The sequence below is a fragment of the Diplotaxodon limnothrissa genome, linkage group LG17, assembly GCF_057381915.1.
Source record: "Diplotaxodon limnothrissa isolate DT_005_m linkage group LG17, D_limnothrissa_male_GT1.1, whole genome shotgun sequence".
In the NCBI taxonomy this organism is placed as follows: domain Eukaryota; kingdom Metazoa; phylum Chordata; class Actinopteri; order Cichliformes; family Cichlidae; genus Diplotaxodon; species Diplotaxodon limnothrissa.
In genome coordinates, this window is record NC_140612.1 from 36107761 (window position 1) to 36129493 (window position 21733).

The 21733-nt window shown below is 40.8% G+C and overlaps 1 long non-coding RNA gene across 2 annotated transcripts in view; it reads right to left on the reverse strand.

Annotated features, from left to right (window-relative positions):
* Positions 1-123: 123 nt before the first annotated feature.
* LOC146615361 (uncharacterized) overlaps positions 124-21733 on the reverse strand; it is a 42114-nt gene continuing 20504 nt past the window's right edge. For both annotated transcript variants that reach the window (XR_014907021.1, XR_014907022.1), the window contains exons 3-5: positions 9660-9769; positions 5772-5823; positions 124-3437 (exon numbers count right to left, since the gene is read on the reverse strand). This is a non-coding gene — a long non-coding RNA (uncharacterized LOC146615361). The remainder of the gene's footprint in view (positions 3438-5771; positions 5824-9659; positions 9770-21733) is intronic.

The window sequence follows — 21733 nt, forward strand, 5'->3', positions numbered from 1 at the left end:
ACCCCACCCACCACCAATTTAAAACAATCAAACTAGCTGAATGAACTTTTGCTTCTAATTCCAAACCTTCTCTTTCACAGCTTTTTGTTCATTAGTGTAAAACTTGCTCTATTGTAGCATTTGTGTGAAGCCACACATTTCAGGTGACAATCAGAGATATGTGTTGTGTCCAAGTATTGCTGGGAAATGACAAATAAGTCTGTCTCTTGGTGTTATGCTGCTCACAGTTAAGCAGTAAGAAAGTGAAGGTCATTTTAGTGTCAGCCTAATTTGCAGTTGCAATCCAAATAACAACTGTCTGAGTGTTTGAATGGCATTCTACCTACTAAGCCACACACTGGGATACAAATCACGGGCATCTTTCAGGTGTTTGCCTTTTATTTACACCTTAAAAAATCCCCATCTTCTTTAAAACACATTTAATAGCATGAATAAGGTAGGCGTGTGTACTTGCTTTTAAAACGGTTGCTCCAAAAAGCCTCCCTTCACAATTTAGTGCTAATGGCACTTCATACTGTGGCTACCAGCTGGTGTTTTTTATTTGATGGTGTACACTTGGAAGATTTTTGATATTTAACTGTGACCCTATGGAACACATACTTGACCTGTGGCAAAATTAACTTTATTTCAACCATAAGCACGATGTTGTGTCAGTGCTGCTGTAAGGTTACTTTAGTTGGCAGAAAGCAGCCCTCCTTTCCTGCCTGGACCTCCTACATGTAGGTCAGCAGGACACCCTCATTCTGTACCAACTCCTTAGAAATTTATAGCCCGTCTTAAAGTACATCTAACAAATTAGTGTAGACTGCGATTGTCTCCAGCAAAGCAACAACACCGCATTTAATATCTGGCGCCATCTACTGTGAAATGACGCATGACAATAGGATATTTTGGCTGTCATATTTTCCTGTGGACCTGCACAGTAAGTGTAGACGATAAAAACCCCTCATGGTGGCTCAGCGTGTTCTCCCACAAACAAATGGCAGGGTGATAATTTATGATTTTCTTTGGTTTTACCTCGGCACCTGGTCTCCCGTTCCATCTGGGATGGAAACACAAGCTCATTTTTTCTGAATACGAAATGGTTTTTAAGCAGCGAGCTACAGAATCAGCTTTGGTCAGGGATGTCGCTTGAAAACTCAAAGCAAAAGCTGCACTCCTACGTGTGGTTTCATAAAACAGCATGACTCTTGGCTGTTTGCTCTACCTTCAATTGTTTTCTGGAGTTTTACTTGCCTTTAATCTTGCACAGTATTAACATCTTAATTGGAAGAAATCCCATGCAATTGATTTTTGTTTTAAAGAACAAAAGAGAAATGATGCATGCTTTTTAGGAGACTTTTCTAGACAGATAAAAAGATACATGTTCCTCAGACACAGAGGCTTTGGGGATTAGAATTTCAGGGCATTATGAGCTCCTTAAAGGGATTAGAGACTAAAGCAGCATTTCGAAGAAAATATCCCATCTAGGGAGACTCTACTGTTGCACAGTTGTTATCAGCACAAAGATCAGACTTCAGCCATTATTTGCTCAGCAATTATTTCTTGTCCAGTCTTTATTTAATTACTGGGGGAAAAGTACAAGCAGTATTAAAACATGAATGCTAATAAAATTAAATAAATGCCTTTTTTATGCCATCTTCCCAGTGCGAGTTACAAATGTGTAAAGTGATTGTCTCTCTGAAATGCGTCGTGTGAGTGAGCGCCACTCACCCATACACGTGAACCCTTGAGATCGAATGGCAGTCTTTTGTGGGCCTTTGTAAAAGAGACTGTCCCATTTTTCAGAGGCAGGGAAAATGACAAAGATGCGCGCGCTCCTGTGATGTATTGCTGCCCTCCAGGGAAGGCAGTAGGTTGTATAGTTAGCTCCTGATGGGGTAAAATCACAACCCTGAAACCACACAACCTACTACCTCACCCTGTACGAACATCATAAAGCACCCAGGCGGGTACGGAGAGGATTTGTGCGCGAGCCGTATCGCTGCATAAATGAAACTGAAAGCAACTTTGTTATTTATTATTGCAATGAGGATTGCCATGATAATGTCAGTTGAAATGTTACATGCTGCACATAAAAGGATGCACTTGCAGGAAAAGTTACATGAAAAAGCTGCAAAAGTAAAAGTGGCTAGATTTCACATTACTTCGCTAAATTTACTACACGCTGTGAGAACAAGCTTCACTGGTTACAACTTCAGACTAGCAGAACTTACCTTTTTTTTAAAAATAATAAAAAACAACAACAACAGGCATCAATAAAAAGAGAACAATTTCCCACAAAAATCTGCATATTATTTTAGGTTAAACAAACAAACGAGTCCAAATTCAAAAGTCATGCTTCTTATCCTCTTGTGGGTACGATGATGAAGATGATGTTATTACAGCCGCTTCAGGAAAGACAGTAAGTTGTATAGTCATCTGACAGCTTGGGAATGACCCTAAAACTATACAACCTACTACCTCACCCCAAAGGACAGTTTAACTCTCGCACGGCTCTCCAGTCGCACCCAGTCGACCTGTGGGAACAGAAACTCAACGACAACTGACCTTTGTGAAATTAGGACAATACTTTAAAAAAAAAAAAAACTAACTACAGATAAGCTGTAATGGGTGGAGTTAAGTGTGTAAAATTCAACCACAATTCAATGTAATAAAACAACAGCATCACAAATGTGCCGATAAAAACCATAGCATCCAATTAAAGGCAGAAAAAACAGGTGGATCTTCATAAAGTTGATTTTGTCATCGTTCCAAAGGTCAAAGCTGAACTTCTGTGTGCTTGTACTGTTAGTGTATTGTACTGTGTGTAATGTAGGCAGCTATATTCAATGTCATGTGAAAACGGTAACGTAATTAAATGTTTACAATTTTAAATAAAGCCAGTTCTGTAGTCTTAGCAAAACATCATCATGAAGCAGCACTTAAACTTACTTAATTCACAGATAAAACACTGCATGTCCAAAAAAGTGCTTGTTTTACATTTTAAGAAATGAAACATATATTTATTTCTGTTTTGTTCAATCCGTTTGTTTTTTTTCTAAACTTGTTAAATCCTGACCCAGCTGCCAATCTATCAGAGGTTTAACACACGCAGACACACAACAACATCTCACAATCACATCCACAGACACATTTATAATCACTATTTACCCAACTTAAGATGCACTGTGGGAGGAAAGTACCCAGAAAAACCCACACAGGCACATGGAGGACATCCATGCAGAAAGGCCCCAGCTGATCATGAGGTTCCTTATTTTTTTTTTATACATTTAAAGGAGAGGCTTAATATGCGAAATGTGTGGTAATTAAAAAACAAAACAAAATACACTCAAAACACTTCCTCTGCATGTCACTTGAGCTTGGCAGGTCATCTTCCCTGAGCAGGTCTGTGCGGTCTGTCAACTCGCCTCCTCTCAGGTTTCCTCGTCTCGATGCTGACAAACGAGAGGAGAGAGTGAGCTGCGCTTCTCTGTTCAAAGGTCAGACTTTCACTTCTTGTCTAACACAGGAGCATCAGAAAACAACAGAGCACCTATATCAGCGGGTTCACACATGTCATCCACGATGGATACAGAGAGCAATACGTGGGCCTCCTTCAGTGCCAGTGTGCAAACACACGACTGCAGGTGCTTGCATGTCTGCATGTGAATGTGTAGAGAGTGCAAGTATCCTGTGTCTGTATTATTCATGACTATCCTGTTGCATCTCTCTTTATTGCTTCCTGGCAGTTTATTAGAGGAACACACACACAGTCACACCATTAAAAGTGACTCCAAAACTCTGAAGTCGTGTGTTGTGCTTCATGGTAAACCCATCTGTGTGTGTGTCGCAGGAAACCTCGCTGCAAATGAGCAGATTTGTATGTCAGAGTGTGTGTTGGCCTGAAAGGTCGAGCAGACGAGGTTGTGGTTGTTTCAGGGAGTTTCCTGAGTGAGACAGGAGAGGCTGCGGCTCTGCTGCGGTTTCCCCCTCGAATTGGGGAGCGACGGAGGGGAGGGGAGAGGCGTGAGGGCGCGAGGTGGGGGTCAAACTTATAAAAGTGAGTCACTGCCTTAACTCTTCACGTGCACGCACCAGTTTGTGGCTGTTTTATTGCAGGTCGTTTATCCCATAAATGCCACACAAATCTCTATATGAGCTACTTACTGTCCAACCCTGTGAGGTATAAGCAGGCCTGACTGTGTGTGCAGCTCTGTTTCACTTGCACTGCTAATGCGTGTATGCAGGGTATCGGGTTTACACAAGAGAGGCCCTTTTACTTAAAGGGTCATTCCAGGTAAATTATGACAAATGTATTTTCCAGTTTACTTCTGCTGAACCAACGTTTTTATGCATGTGTCACTGAGATTTCTAACCACAGTTAAATGTCTTTTGATTTTACTCAGAAATGTTACGTAAAAAAAAAATTATTAAATTATCCAGAGTGAAAAGGACGACTTTTTTTGGAATACATAGGACTGCTTTTATTAAAAGTTATTAAATACTATAAACAAGCAGAATTTTATTAATCTCTACTGGAAGTGGGTGGAGACAGAAAGCAAAGCACAAAAACGTTAACCCTAAAAACACAAGGTCAGTCAAAAATCTTCGTTTCTTTTGTAATTTTGGGTCAAAAAGCTTTTAACATTGCCCAAAAGCATTACATTAACACTTTTCTTTAGTTAATGCATTTAATTAAAATATAATTGTCTGTTAAATGTGATTAAAACATTTTTGATAACAACTGTTTTACAGTTTGTCAAAAAAAAAAAAATGAAAACGACTAAAGAGAGGCGCAAGTGAGATCCTCGATCTAGGCATGAACTTGCAAACAACTTTCCAAAAATACATTCATCCAACATTTTGAATACACAGTGCCATAAACTGTAAAACTGTCAGGACTGAGCTTCACAATTATTTGAGATTAACCAATTCACCCTTTGAAGTGAGTGGAGCCGGTGTGTCTGGAGGGTTACAATAATCAGCAAATATAAATCAAGAGTAATTGCTTTTTTCACCGCTTGCTGTTTTTTCATTTGTCGTTTTGATTTAACGGCACGCGGTCAGCCGTGCCGCCGGAAAGCCTGAAACTGAGGTGAGATAAAAAGTCGAGCCTGAACCAAACCCGTGAGTGTGTTTGTGCAGAAGAGCGCCGATCCGAAAATGTTCTAGACGTGTATGCGACTCAAAGTCGTCTTTTAATATCAGAAAAATCTTAAGTGTGAGGTGTCCTGTCGCTCTTCATGCAGTTGATCAAAACCACCAACAGGTGTCATGTCTCCCTAAGTATGCTGGGAGAGAGTGCGCAGACCCGAGGGCTCCTGTGACAATGAGGCCTTTGTGTAATTCCGGGGTGCCAGCCGGTGTGCCCTCGTGTACTGTTTCTCTCTAATCTTCATTTGACCTTTAGGCTGACGGCTCTTCTGTCCCATTTTTCCTGACTAATTTCCTTTGAGGAGATTATCTTTGAGCTGCAGCACAGACTTACCGTTTCAGATGACACGACAGACACAACGCACCGATACGAGTTTTGACAAAACGCATCACACGATGCTACGGCCACTGGTGTGTGCTGGAGACGGTTGTGTTTGATAAACTAACAACAAACCGCGGTCGCTGAGCTGTGTGCTTATATCATGGAAAGCAGTCCCGAATGATTTTTGACTGTCCGGGCATGTACACACACAAAATAGGTGCTGCTATATACACCAAAAGTGCTACAAAAACATACACGGATTCAATAACAAGAATATAATTTTAAAGAAAATTAATAAAAATGTTAGACTAACCTTGATATCAATGTCTGGCACGGAAAAATAAAGTCACTCCCAAGTAATGACTCTGCAAATGAAAGCGAAAAACAGATAATTATAGTTACACATGTCTGTGCGTGTAGCATTGTTAAAATTTATTCACAAAACACACACATGTGCACACACACTCGGCAAGGTGTCCATGTATCGCTCAGGTCATAAACCTGCCAAGCAGTTACTTAAGTGTATCATTAAGGCTGATGTAGCATATGTTAGAGTGATCATAGCTCAGAATACTGTAGCTGAATTTAGACGGGATAACTGCATTACCATTCACTGCCAGTGCAGCTTAGATTCATCTCTCAAAAAGGTACTAACTCCAGGAAATTACTACAGGAACTTAGATTACTGTAGGTCCAGAGAAAGACAAATTAGCCTTTAGCCTTTTTTTTGGTTTGTTTTCGGCATTTCTTTTAGGCATTCGTACGTCTTTATTTTGGTCCAATATTACTTTTTATTAAACAAAATGTGGAATTTTTTAAAGTGCTTATATTAATATTTAAATATAAACGACAGTAACTGAACAATTAGAAACAAAAACAAAAAGCAGAAAATTAAATATTATAGCTAAAATATTTTTTTATGTTAACAATTAATTTTAAATCTACATTTTAAGCTTGAAATAAATAAATAATATGGACACCATCCTCTGTTTCACTCTCTCTCTCTCTCTCTATCACACACACACACACACACACACACACACACACACACACACAGTATCCTTAAAACATATTAGAGAAATAATAAACGCCAACTGTAAAGTACATTTACAAAAATGTAAAGCAATTACATATTTAAATGTTTATATACATCAGTGAATTACAAATGTATTTCTCATAAGAAAACGAAAACACCAAAAAAAATTCTCAAGTCTTTTAAAAACTACACTAGAGTTATCCAACGATTAAAAAAAACAAATACAACAAAATAATTATTTTTCACTTAATAAACTAAATTGTGTACTAATATAGTAAACACACACACACACACACACACACACACACATACACACACACACACACACACACACACACACTCTTTCTCAAGGACTGTTTTGCTACACCTTCAGAAAATAAAAAGCTGGAATCTCCCATGAAAATCAAATTCATCTAAAACCTTCCCTGAAATAAAAACACTTCATGAACAACATACTCTCACACACACATACACACAAACAGGGATTGAAACAAAAAGAAGTGTAACTGAAACTAAAAACAATCTGTGTGTTCTCACGTCTCATTTCTGCTTTGCTGCTATACAAATTAAGTCGTCTTCATACCAAACTGACTCCATCTATAAAACTGACACTTCCATCATATTATTTATTTATTTTTACACCACAAAGTAAGTAATTAAAGTATGTATACTTGTAGTTTTTAAAAATGGGTCATTATGCTATTTTACTATGTGTGTGCCTTTGTATTTTACTGAAATGCACCTGTGTGTATGTTTGAGGGAGACTGTGTGGCCAACTGTAGTGCATTGTGTGTGTGTGTGTGTGTGTGTGTGTGTGTGTGTGTGTGTGTGTGTGTGTGTGTGTGTGTGTGTGAATGCTCAGAGGAGGAGGCTGTGCCCTGCACTCCTTGGGAGAGGCGTGGGAACCCCATTCATCTTAGGAGCCAGGGTTCATTGTGGGGTACACAGCATCAAATGTGTCTGGTTGTTTGCCTGTGTGTGTGTGTGTGTGTGTGTGTGTGTGTGTGTGTACGCGCGCGCACGCAAGATGTTGTGTGATGGTCTTTATTTTCGCTTTCTGAATGTCGTTTACTTTTCTAATGTTTTGTAATGACAACATTTTGATTACAAGCTTTCGATGTTATATTCACATTTACAGTAAATATTTAAACAAAAAATATTTACTTGCTTATAGGAATCACGGCAGGAACAATTAATGGCTCTTCAAACATAGGAAAACAATGTGCGCTGCATTAAATCGCTCAAAAAAACTACAATTTACTGCCAGATTTGCAAGGGAAAAAAGTAACGCTTATCAATTTCAAAAGCTGGCCAGGATTGCTTCCTTCATTTTCCCCAGATGAAATATTATTTACAGACTTGGCAATATCTTGTGGACATGTACTGTACAACGTACGATGTGCGATGAAATAAAAAGACCTAATAAATGAGGAGTTTTGCGTATACAAAAAGTGAAAGAAAATCGCTAGAAAAATATTTTGATATGTTTCCAAACAGTGATCGATAGTTTTCAAGGCGCTAAAAACATTCTGAAGCGGGCTTCTCTCTATTTAGACAGGACAGCGGATTCCAGTGCTTCCTCACACAAATATATTGGATTGTACTGTGTTTCTAGGAAATGTGTGTTCATTAGAGTTAAACAGATAATGTAGGAAGGTAAAAACAAACAAAAAGTCAGAGCAGAAATGAGAAGACAGCCATATCCTGTATCTGACTCCTGCAGTTTTCACTGCTACACCTAAAGAGTAAATGTGTCTAAATGCTGCTATATAACTCCTAATTTCACCTGACTGAGGGTCTGAAGAACAGGGATTGGATGCACTAAAGCGACGTCAGGATTTCCTGTCAGTGTGACAGTGATGGAGGAGTTTAAGCCAGGCTCAGTAGTGTGAGAGTGGCGGTTGAATAGGCCTGTCAAACGTAGGATGTAGGTGGGATGACTAGAGCTATCTGTGATGACTCACGCTGCCTCCACTCCTACCTTTTGGTCATGGTCGACTCTGATGTGCTGAGGTGTTCAACGTGGAGTGATATCGATTTAAAATAAAAAATAAAATTTTAAAAAGCAAGATTTTCAATTAGCGAGCTTTTCAAAAACTGATTTATGGATGATAATTAAAAGATGCCAAGTTGAATGGCACTGCTGAGGGGTGTGGCGCACTCAGTGTTTTAATTATGTGGAAATTTTAATATAATACGGACAAAATTAGAGCCGATATTCATCGTCATGGATGAAGTAGCAGTTGTAATCAGGTAATAATAATATAACCTTTTTAATTTCCTTTAAAAAGCAGAGCACTCTACTACAGTCAACATGTACCTCTCAAACCGTGTGCGTTTATAGTTTAATCAAACCATAGTCTGTAACCGAGCGAACGCGGGCAAGCTTTAAATCTTAAGACCTTAATGGAGTTCTTTTTAGGAAAAAGTTTTCGTTTTAATAAAGCATCATAAACGATGTGTCCAAAAAGGCCTGTTTGAGCCATATTAAAGCGACGTGGGGCCACGTGTCAGCACTGACCCATTTTCAAATATTTAACCTTTACTTCCAGGGAATAAACTAGGCACATATTCATTAAGATGAGGTTTTAATAGCAGAGCTCAATACGAGTGGTGTTTAATCATTTTCTGATAGACCTGAGAAGAGGGGGAGAGAGAGAGAGAGACAGACAGACAGAGGGGGAGAGGTAGAGATAGAGAGAGCATTGTGGTGGGGCTCGGCCTTGTGTAGCAGGCCTTCCCTGGCCATCAGCCCAACATTACAGCACTATTCCTTCTCTGCTCCCTCCAAAAAAGCATTTCTCTCTCTGAAACACACGAAAGGCCGATCCGGAGTGCTAAAGTACAGGTAGGAATGCACTAGAGAAGAGATTTGCTCAGTTTCGTCGAAATTTCAAAGCCAATGCCACGTTTCTAACCAGTTTGACTATATTTAGTTAAGCCTGCTCTCACTGGATAGTCATGTAGCCCTGGAGGAAACAACACCCAGGCACAATGTTCATACACACAAACGTGGTGATCAGGTCACACGATGCAGCTCTCCACATTTGTTATGTCTTCATCTTTTGACAAAAAAGAAAACCACTGCATGTGTGCAAGCACCACACACCTAAGTATACACACACACACTTACCTCCACACCCACACACTCTCTCTCTGACTTACCCACTGAGACTTTGAAGTAACTGTCCCACACCACAGCAATGAGCTATCCTGGATGAAGCGGCTGTGCTGGACCCAACCGCGGCTGCACACAGTATGTCCACATATCCTCTCTGTAGAGAAGGGCAGAGAGGGAGCTTGGATTCAGTCACACAGCTTTGCACTCCCTGCAAGAAGTAGGCGGGCACGCCAACGACAGACCCATTCAGAGTCCCAGAAAGTACCAGCCTCCGTGTCTGCCTCAGCGCCTTTCCTACAATGTCTGTCTGCGCCTCTGCCCGGGATTTGCCCACGATAATCTGCCCACTTCACCCCAAACCCATCTCTGAGTGTTGGGTAACCTCCCCAACCTGAGCTAACTGCTTTCTAATATTTACAAACCAGCTCCTCTCGCTCTCCCCTGTCTGCCAGCTCCTTGTCTGAGACTGTCAGGGCCGCCACAATGGAGAGGCCATGTGGGTTTCCCATGGAGTCGCGTGTTCCTCCCGTCTGGCAGTTAACAAGGCTTTGAATGAGGAATGTTAGCAAACAGAGCTGCTGAATGTCGGATGAATGCTAAGCCAGGCAGCCAGTCAGATCGCAGCGCTGGCCCGGGCATATGAATAATGCAGAAAACTCGGCAGGGAGGAGAGGAGACAAGGCTCCACCTCCCTGTGCCCCTTCCCAACTCCACCCACCCCTCCTTCTTTTCCCCGCTCGAAACTCAAATGCCTTCACGGGAGCAAGAGAGCCGAGAGAGGGGGGAAAGAGAGAATTCAAGATCTCTGCTGCTATTCACTCATGCAATAAAAAAAAACCTGCAAGAGAAGAATAGTTACACATGCACACACATCTAATTACTACAAATCAGTTCTTTAAATACACCACTTTTCCCTCTGTCGTTGGGATCTATCACACTCTTTTTTCTTTTTTTTTGTTTTTTGTGCCTTTTGTTTGGAATTGGCACCTGTCCCAGAAAAAGCCCCGCTGCTGCTCCGCCCTCCTGCTCTCCTTTCACTGGAGACGGCCCACGAGATCGAGAGAGAGCGAGAGAGAGAGAACGTGAGGAAGAGAGGGTGGGGCAGAAAAAAACCAAAAAAGAGGGACAGGTTTGGAGATGGAAAGGGTTAGGAAGGTAGAGGGCAAAGCAGATAAGAGCACAGGAAAACAATAAGGAATTCAATTTAAGACCCATGCGCGAGACACATGAAATCAAACAGCACACAAAACAAACTGCAGCCTTCATACTCAGATTCATCCAGGAAAAAAAAATCTGACATGTTGAGCAATCAAGAAACGTGCTGAAGGAAAAAAAAAACAAAAAACCTTTGCACCAATGCTATGGCACGGCGCAAAACTCCCAGGTCCAGTTTATCTCTACTAGCAACAACCCAGGCGAGGCAAAAACGTGATAAAACTAAAAGCGCGTGAAAACAAGGATCTGAAAAATGCCCTTGCAAATGGCGCAGCAATGTCGAAGTAGGAGTAAAGCAAAGCCACTTGTTGCATGATATTGAGGAACAGATCTTGCAGGGAGAAGTGAGAGCAGGCAGAGGGTTAAAATCCTGGGACTGGGAGTAGTAAAAAATCCCTCCCTCTTTTGGCACAGACTAGCTAAAGGGGAGGGCCTGCCTGTAGAAATAGCAGCAGAGCGTTTTTCCCCTCTTTTTTTTCAGAGCTGCAGCGTCCTAGTCTACCCTTTCGCATGTGGCCGGGACCCAGGGAGAGAGGAGGAGGAGGAGAGCGATGGATAGAAAAAGAAGCAAGAGCAAAGAGAGAGAGAGAGAGGGGAGGGGGTAAGAGAGGAAGGGGAGAAGAGCTGTGAGTGGAGGAGAAAGAGCTCAGCTGATGATGAAACAGGGACGTGTGGGAGTGCGTGCGCACTACGCGTTTTCATCACAGACCCAGTATGACGTGCGCATGCACGAGGCAGGGTGGGGAGGGCGCTGAGCTGGGCTACGGGGGGGGGGGGGGGGGGGTGCACTTCTGCTGAGGACGAGAGTCACAGCAAACACTCACAAATGATTAAAGGATACTAGGACAACTTGCAACACCTAACTTTGAGACTGGAGGGAAAGATTAATAGTGTATCTTTTCTTTGCAGAGCTGCTGGGCCTTTCAGTTTAATATCAGCCATTTGGCTTTGACCCACACGTCTTTATCACTAAACTCCCAGCTGGCACTGAAGCAATGGCGTTCCCCTAGCGAAGGCCAAAAGTGTAGGGTATGATCAGTGATGAATATCCTTTTGATTACTGCTTGTTTTTTTGGGCTTTTTTAATGCTTAATCATTAATACGTAGGAAAGCTACATCAACTGTTCTGGCACGCAATCAAAGCCAGATAAGCACCTGGATGCGACTGCCCCACCATGATTGCGGCATTGAACCACGCTGTAAAAATCCTGTAATATTTACCGCAGTGCGCCCGCCATGTGCCATTACTAGGCCACCCTCGCCTTGCAGCGAACTGCAGCAATAGCAGCCGGTTCTGCGTGCGACTAAGGAGAGGAGAAATGTCGGGCAGTAACCGAACGATAAAATGGACTCTGTTGATGACTCTGCTCATGTCCAACACCCTCCTTCCCCCTCCGCATCGAGTCTATTCTGTCTCCCACCCTTTCTTGTCCTTTCGGTAGCACTGTTCTAGCCTACAGTAATAAACAGCCCTGTTCTGAACAGCTAGTGTTAATTTAAGCCTGCATGAGACGGATCTTTTTTTTTAACGTTTTTGTGCCAGATACTACCCCTGCTGTCTTCCTCTCTCCCCTCTTCTCATGCACACCTACCAACCTCTGGATCAGCATGCTGAAGGTTATTCACACCCGTCCGGTTTCCACCCGACTTCCCTCCTCAAAAACTTTTCTGGGCAGCCAAATTGTTGTAATGCCCCGTAACTGTTTGCAACAGATTCCCCCGTGGCAAAGAAACAACTTCCTCCTTTTTGGACACCATTCCCCTCCCCTCTAGTCTTCGCTTTCCCAAAAGAAACCCAGAACTCAGCACAGACAAATTTTTTCCCCTTTTTCTCTCCTCATAGCAGCAGCCATACAAAAGAGAGAGGGGGGGGGGGGGGGGGACTGTCCAACAAAACGACGAATCTCACATCATGAAACACAGCTAGCTAGACTCCATGTCAATCTGTGTTTATGCTCGCAGAGTCTAAAGAGGACTAACATGAATTTAAACAAATGAAAGCTGGGAAAACATCAGTATTTCCAGAGTTTTTCAATACGTGTGGTGTTTTGGTTGTTTGTTTGTTTTTTCATTTTAAACAGGCGACAAGTAGATGAAAAACAGCGAGTATGAGCAACACAAGAGCAAACTAATATGGCTGCTTGCTTACTTGTACCGACCCTGCACTCTTAGTCCTGGAGACTGAAAGAAAAGGCGTTACGCTGCTGTGTGTGCGCCTTTTCTACCTCGCAGGACGGGCTTGGAGAGAGAAAGAGTGGGAGAAAGGAGGCGAACGGGTGCACTTGCCTTGCCTAGCTCTCTCCTCACCTTTCCACACAGTCAAATAAAAACTCGGCTTCCCTGTGTTGTGTGTACTACTGCTGCACCATCCGCATTTCAATGACACACAATGCGCAAACTCGTGAAAAATGAGGAGTGAGATTACTCCCGAGGTTCAACGTGAGGCAACTGGTGATTTAAATGCACTTTATCAAAAAAGCAATAAATTCCCTCGTGGGCATTGATGAGCAAAACCCCGGTCGAGCACCAAACAGTGATCAGACTGAACCCTGTGACGTCACATCTCGCCACGTCTTTGAACCAATTGCTCTCGCTGAAATCATTAAACGCTGTTACGAGTGCCTGCTGAATATATATCAAGCACTATTGTAGACAAATTCGTGTTTCATCTGGAATCAGAAGAGTCCCTTTGCTCTTTATCTTCTATCTAAGATACTGTTACTGCAAGTCAGTTGTTTACCATCTAACATGTGGCAGGAATTCAAAAAACTTGGCAGAGCCTGTTGCACCGTACGTCGCGGAGAGTTCATTTGAGGATACAGCTCTGGTTTTGGCTCAGCTGCCAACTTCTGACACTGTAGCCCTCTGCACAGCCTCGCCCCTGCAGGAGTGGCCTGCGTAATGCTGCCATTGATGAAACTCCAATATTAACAACCTCCTTTATGACATCTCCACGAGTCTACAACCGCTTTTTTCCCCCCTTATCAGCTCCCTTCATCTCTTCGTTAAAACTGAGCTGCACTCTGCCTTACAGCACACGTAACGCCAGGGTGTAAAAGCATTGTTAACATTTCATATGCATGTAAATGCAAGAGAACAGAAGCTTTACCGCACAGTCTTACATATTCACAAAAAATCAAATAGATGCAAAAGGAAAACCGAATACAAACATTATCAAATAACCCAACCATAAAAAAGTGACAATACATGTGTCATGGTTGCAACACAGAGCTCAAGTCTCAGTGAAAATGACTTATAACTCTTGAGGAGCTCAAGCAATTAAGTCGCTGACTTATCAGCCCCAGAATGCCTTCACATCTTTATGAATCATCCCACAAATTTACTGCAACAAAGCAGCCGATCAGCACACACACAGTATAAAATTTACAGCACGCTGACACTGCTCGATGCTGCACTGCCCCAGGGCAAGCAACACACACATGCACAAAGTGAAATTAACTCAACCACAATATTTTTGATAATCACTGCTGGCAGCTTTACAGGACCATATAAATACAAACAAATCGCAACATGAACTGCAATTAAACAGCCAACAAGTAGTTGAGAGAAATCACAGCAGATCGGCTATCAAACTGAAATTCATCATTAAGCACAGCAATAACTAAAATAAATAAATCTATTATCCACTTTTTAACCAAAAATGTTTTTTCTTCAGTGTATTATGTTTCGCTGTTAGTTAGCGAAGAATTAATGGGGTTAAGTAGAACCACCTGGGATTGCCAGTAAAAAGACATATGACCCTCTGAGGGATCTACTTCTGTGACTGCACTGATTTTGCGCTGAAAAAGACCAACATTTGGGTATTTTTTGCACGTCAAAGATGTTCTTCTGAAGGGTGAAAAAGTCGCACAGGAGATCTATGTTTTACTGTGAACCTGAGAGTTATAGCTGTCTACACATTCACACCCTGGCGAACTTACACAAACTTTCCCTCTTTCTTCGGTGGCCGGCGCGGCGGGCCCGCTCCCTCTACAAGGTGGTCCGTTGAGGGGCCCCTCAGCAGCACGTGCCTCAACAACTTCTCTATTACACCCGTGACCCTAAGGTCAGGTTCTTGAGGGTTCTGAACAAAGGCCACGACCCTAGGGTCAGAAGTGTAACGCCAGGGGCAGGTCAGGGCCCCACAGCAAAGAGAGCGTGCTGTTTGCTTTGAAAGGTAAGGATCACTAACACACAGGCCTAATAAGGATTAAGGGGCCATCCCCTTTGGGATGTCACTTTGGGGCCTCAAACATCAGTCTCTATTAACCTATGTGACCCCCGGTGGCCATTATAAGGCTATAGGTCACAGTCACTTACGCTGCACATCTGTAAAACCTAAATCACATGCAACCTTTAACTTGAGTGCTGCTCATTATATGTACAAATTGTTCTGAGAGATTAACACCTTGTCAACAGGACTCAGTCCTCGTTGTGAGGAGCTGTGCCTGTGCAGGTAACTTGTTGCATCAGCTGGCAGATTTCAGTCTTCAGAAAAGGTCCTTTAAGGTGAAAAGCAGTAATTCAGCATCAGGTCAGCAAACAGAAAAAACAACAACAACAACCTGACAGGTCATCCCAAAATGTAATGTATAACTGAAAATCATGTGAGTACAGCTGATTTTTCTTTTTTCACCTCACGCAAAGCAGGCTCAGAGCACTCAGGAAAACTTTAATAAAAGCAGGTAGGCCAGAACTGAGGGAGAAAAATTACAAAATGGAGGACAGGAGGAGACAAGATGGCGGCCCGAGTGATGCAGCCACCCGCACACTCCTTGTAACGTGTCAAATCGCCATAAAAACGTTGTATTTTGTGCGATCTCTCTCGATGTGTTATTTTTTCATTTTTTAAAACCAATTTAAACATTTGTCAAAACAGAGACGACTTAAGATGCTTCAAAAGATCTGAATTCATTTTAGTCACTTTGGGAACTAAAAGTCACAGGATTAAATCCGGTGATGTCCAGAACAGCAAAGGCGGAGAGGAGACATAACGTACGCTTTTTCATTAAGATTCATTCGTTTATGTCGGATTTAAAGATTGCCTTCTTAACGCTCAAATCACACTAAAGTATTTCAGTTACTTTGAAATTTATATAATATAAATTAACTTTAATTTTTTTACCGTTATAATGAAGAAAAGAGGAAACTACTGAATTATTTATTTTTTCATAATATATTTAATAAACAGTGTTTGTAAAACAGGAAAAGATAAACGAACATAGGGGTAAACACACACACGTTCACATCATTTATGCAAAACTACTAGTTTTAATATATTATATTATTCAGTATTGTTAAGAGTAAAAACATAAAACACATTGTGGGCAATTTCTAATTTAATGCGAACCAATACAAGCAGAAATCACTCCAGATTCAAATAAAAAAAAGGAGCTAAATTCATTCAGGGGTCTTTTTTTTCACTCCCAGATTTTTTTAATGCAATTTTAATAATTAACTCAATTTATGGATCAACTTGAAATGTGACAACCGCTCAAATTTAAATTCTACATTTACAGGTTGCATGATGACACTTCTTCCCCAAATTGAAGCCTGGAAAAGGACAAACTTTTATTGTGAAAAGGTTAGATACACTTCATTCATAAATGAATGATAATTTCAGTTGTTAAACATTCTGCTGAAACTCATTTTATTGTAACTTTATCTCTGACCTCTTTCATAAAATCATCTCTGCACAGAGATGTATGGAAAAGCTTAAAATGCGGTGTATTTCCTCTCCCTTTGTTTTTTTAAAAGAGTCATTTAAATAAAGAGTATAAACATCACAGTTTAAAAAAGAAACTGTCGATTTTGTTAACTATTAGAGGTTGACTTTTAGTTAACCCTTGAAATGAATGAAGATTCTAAACCTGTGTAATTACAAGTAGAGGAAACACTTGAAACATTAAATCCTTCTACATATTTGCACTAAACTGGAAAAATTTGTAATTATTCGGAAAATAAGAAGCAAAATTTGTGCTCAGTATCATTTGAGTTTTGAATGTGTGATTAGAAAATGTTCTTTCAAAAGCACATTATTCAAATTTCCTCAGATCTCAACAGCAATGTGTTTTAATTATTTCCCATGAGAACTATAAGGAGTAAATAAATGTACACATTTCTGTATTTCTTTACTTTAAAAAATGTTTTGTTTTTTTAAAACTCGTACTTAATAAAAACACAAGAGGGTAAAGCAACTGACAGAAGCTCTGAACAAATAAGAAGCCAGCAAGGATAAAATAACATGTCCTCAAGCGTTCTTCGTACGTAGTTCACACTTCTCAGGGGCACAAACTGAGCACTTTGTTTCAGATGTATTTCTTTTCAATCATTAAGCCACTCACCTCTGAAAAACGAGCTTCTCTGTGTGGAGGGAGCCTATTCGGCCACATGGCAGAGCAAAGGTTGGAAAAGAGGAGAGAGGGAACGGACCTGCGCTCGCTAAAGACAAGTGTCCTAAACAGCTTTTAAAACGGCCAAACAGACAATAAATCGCAAGCAGGCAGCACTTTGACAGCTTCTCCTTTTTTGCAGCTCTTCTTCATTAAAGTAAGGACAGAGCTTTGGGAGAATCATTGTCCTACTTTCAGTTAACCATGAGACTCTCCTCTCTAGGTCATTCTGCAGCTGTCTGGTTTATTGGAAAATTTTGGTTTCTAATTTAGCTAACACTGCCCATCTTGAGAGGGTTTTAAAAAAATCTAATTAATGATGTTTTTTCAGGGAAAATAGAAATGTCAAAGTGATTTTTGGTTAAAAAAAATTAAAGCTTTTTTCTACTGTGCAGAGCATGGCAAAATGACATTTACAACAAAACTAAGTTGAAATAAGTTCAAGCATGCCCTTGGTAGTGTGTACTTATTTTAACTTGCATTAAATAGCTTTTCTCAGTGAGTTATTCAAACATTTTGTAGTGCTAGCTGTCAAGGGGAAAAAACTGTTCTGAATGCAAAGTCGAGTGCTCTCAAGGTTATGACATTTTCGGCTCGAACAATTGTCTTTTTAGATCACACGTGGCTCTAAGCCATTACTAAAAATGTAAGAATGACAGCAAATCACGAAACTGCAGAAAGGCACAAATATTAAATAAATAAAGCATATTTTAAGATGCATTCTTCACATTTAAAACTTACCGCTCATCTCATCTCCTCACAGAAAAACACAAACATCCCACCCACACACACACCTACACACGCCTCTCCTGATTCCTTACTGCTCACATTTCGGGTCCATCCCACATTAATAAATGATCAATTTTGCAGCTCTTATCATCAGCTCACATGCAGCTCCCTGGTGTTCTCTGGGAGTGGTACCACCTTTTAAAGCATTCGGACCTGCCACGTCACAGGGCTGCACTGCAGCCTGGATGGGCCTGCGTGACCTAGCTCGGTCCAAACAGGAACCCTTCGCACCACAACCCCCATCGGGACCCGTGTTTCATACAAGCAAGACGGTGGCAAGCTGTGTTTTATTTGAACTGAGCAATTCCATTAGCCTCCTGCTCCGTGTTTCATTTCTCATCTCTAAAAATCAGACACTTGTCTGACTGAACTGACAGCACCCTCCTTTTAGTCGCCCGTATCCAATTCAGCTGACTAAGGGTTCAAAAATGCTCCAAACGCAGTGTTTTGGTTGATTTCATATCGGGAACGAGTTTACATGCACATCCTCTCAGCTTCACACACACATGAACATACACACACACGTCTGGATTTGTCTGGGTTACAGAAGGTAACACAAGGCACACATGAAACCAACAGTAAGCAGTATCTGAGCAGGGATTTCACACGTTTATGAATTAAAAATATATTTTTTTGTTTTTGCTGGTTCACTGACATTTTCAATGCTTATAAAGAGAAAGAGTGTGTGAATGTGTGTGTGTGTGAGAAACTTAATGATCACATCAGGACAACCTTATATCACACTAAACGTGAAAAATTAAGAGTGCTAATAGGCTGAAGTTTCTCTGAACTATTGCAGCTGTTAAATGTTGATGGTAGTGATTTTACAGACACCCCTCCCATTTGGGGATGTCAGTCTCATTCCTGAATTCTCTATGAAACCTTACAAAAAAAAACTACAGATAAACAGAAAAAAATGACATATCAATGTTAAAAGTGCTCTGATTTGTATTGTATTTTTTAAGCTATGCACAAGCACAGAATATGTTAATCTGCGTATTTTTACATGTATTTCATGTCAAAACACTTTTTCTTGTTTTGTTTTGTGGTCTTTTATTCATGGCTGACCTCAACATTAAATGATTTTCCTAAAAAAATGTATAGCATTCAGTTCACTTTGGCAAAGTTGTGCCCGAACATTAAGAGAATGATCAGAGCATTTCAACTATCTGTCCACCAATATTAACCCTAAACCTATACTCACACATATGTATTTTTTCTTTTTAAATTCAATCTCTGGCCAGAAACAGCAGCCACATAATAACTATCAAGCTGACTCCTGCTTAAAATCCAGTGTTGTTTTTTGCTAAAAGTATTGACTCATTGTGGTGTCTACTGCAGTGTGCAGTCTAGTAAAAGGGGAAAAGAGACGCTGGCTCTCAGGGGTTAAGATGCTAGCAGTCATGTGCCTGTCGGCTGCAACAAAAGCCTGCCTATGTAGGTTGCATACAGATGGAGTGAGCTCCTTTGTGTGCAGCCTGTGTGCAGCGTTTCACACGTCGCAGCCTCGGAGCTGCCAGGTCTGGCTCTCTGGGCCTGGCTACAGGCCTAGCTAGCAGCTTATAGCACCTGACGCTGGGCTCTCACTTTGCTTTTCTTTGCGTGAGACCCAAGTGCAGCGAGTTTTTGAAAGATAATGGAACAGAAGTCCAAATAGTGGGTCACACGGCTCAACACAAACAATTCCAACGAAACACGGCACAGCAGAGCACAGCCAGGCAGGCAAGACAGAAGCACTGTAAGCATGGCTCCCACTTATCTCTGCCGCAAAATATTTGACTTTTCCCTCCTCTGCTGTCTGTCAAGTGTCCCTGAAAAGTGCTGTCCAAGACTACTTGAAATATGCTAACATACACACAGCCAATAAACTTTTAATCACGAGTACTGTTGTGCATGAAGTGTAAACAGTTTTTATCTTACTATCTTCTATATCACGTCCACCAAGTGACAACGGGAAGTTCCTTATGGTGTTGCTTTACAATGGTGTATAAACTATTTAAAGCCTGTGCGCAGGGCATTGCTACATATCCTATCAGTTGTCGAGCATAAAGTCCACTTTAAGCTAACAGCTTTTTTTCTTAAGCTGCACAAAGTCAAGCTAATGCTTTTCAGTGAAAAATAATGCTCTTTATTTCGTTGTTGGGGAAAACACAAACCAGGATTCTCACACAGATGCAAAAGAATCTAAGAGTATATCATTCAAGTAAGAGTTACAAGATAAACTTCTTACCCAAATGCCACACACACACACACATGCACACACACACACTTGACCTTGAATGGAGCATTAAGACTTATTATATATTATGCATACACTAAATAAAAACATTTCAGGACAGTGTAACTGCTGTAAATACCAGTTCTGTGCATTTGCCATTTGGAAGGTTATTATATTTTTATGAATAAAAATAAAAGCATTGCAGTTTTAAGCCTCCAACAACCAGTCAGGTTGTTTTTAGGCTCGTGCCTATACACACTCACAGGTAGAAGATTTAATTTAATTTTGACTATTAATATTTACCACTACAACTACTACTACTACTAATAAAAATAATAATAATAGAGCTGTTACTGCAAAAGAAAAATGTTATAAATTCTAAAACACAAATGCTTTACACACCTTCAACGACAGCAATAAAGATCTACTGTATATAATCGAAACTGTTTGAATGTGGGAACTCAAAAAGAGTAACCAGTTCAGTATCTGAACCCCTGTCTCTCCCTTACATATAATGTTGACTAATGTGCAGAAAGATAAACATTATATCATAGTGAACTTGACCTTTGACCCTGTGGAAATAAAATGCCACCACCTTATTTATCCCAGTCAACATCTGTGAGAAATTCTGTACATTTGTAATTTATTATTGAATAAATTACACATGAAAAAAGAATAAGTTTTTGAGATCACGATGACATCGACCGTCTGTGCCTCTGGCCACGTCTTTGAGACTAAGGCAGGGATTACATTCCCCTGCACACACCACAGACACCTTGTTCTTATATGATTTTTTTTTATTGTTGTAGAGTCTGTGTGTAGGACATAGCTGGTGTCCTTATAGTTTCATAGCAGTGGGGACTAATCTACGTGATCACAGAAAATTGCAGATATTCACACGGAGCCTTGTATGCAATCTCCGATGATGATGTTCAACTCATCCAGATTCTTGAAGCTTAGCTAATTCAGGATCTATAAAACCGGCATAAGGAGACTGCCGTGCTATCAGGAGGCTGCTGGCTTGTCTGCTGTCTTAAAGCAGGACCCTTGGCTGGTACGAGGAATGAAGCTTTTGACATTTTAAATGCATAACAATATTTTTGAGGACTGGGACACACTGCTGCTTTGACTGCACTTAAAACCCACATAAAGTGGATGGAAATTCTGCGGTGGACCAGCATTAGTCTATTATTTCAAGCGCACAGCCCACTATTTGTACAAAAATAACTTTTTTTTTTTTAAAGCTTTTCGTTTTAGTACATGTAAGCTTGTAGTCAATAAAAAAAAATACTGTTTCACTGTGCTGTTGATTTTGGATTGTCAAAGACCCAAGCGACAGAGGCTACACTGGGAAGAAAATAGAGCCATAAAAAGTCACTTCTGCTATCCTTCCAAAAATAACAATTAATCTTTAATGAGAAATACTCTGTTCTCTCTAGATCTTCTCCCAAAATAGGATTACTGGCACAAAAAAAAGAGCCAATACGAGAACCTCTGTGCAAAT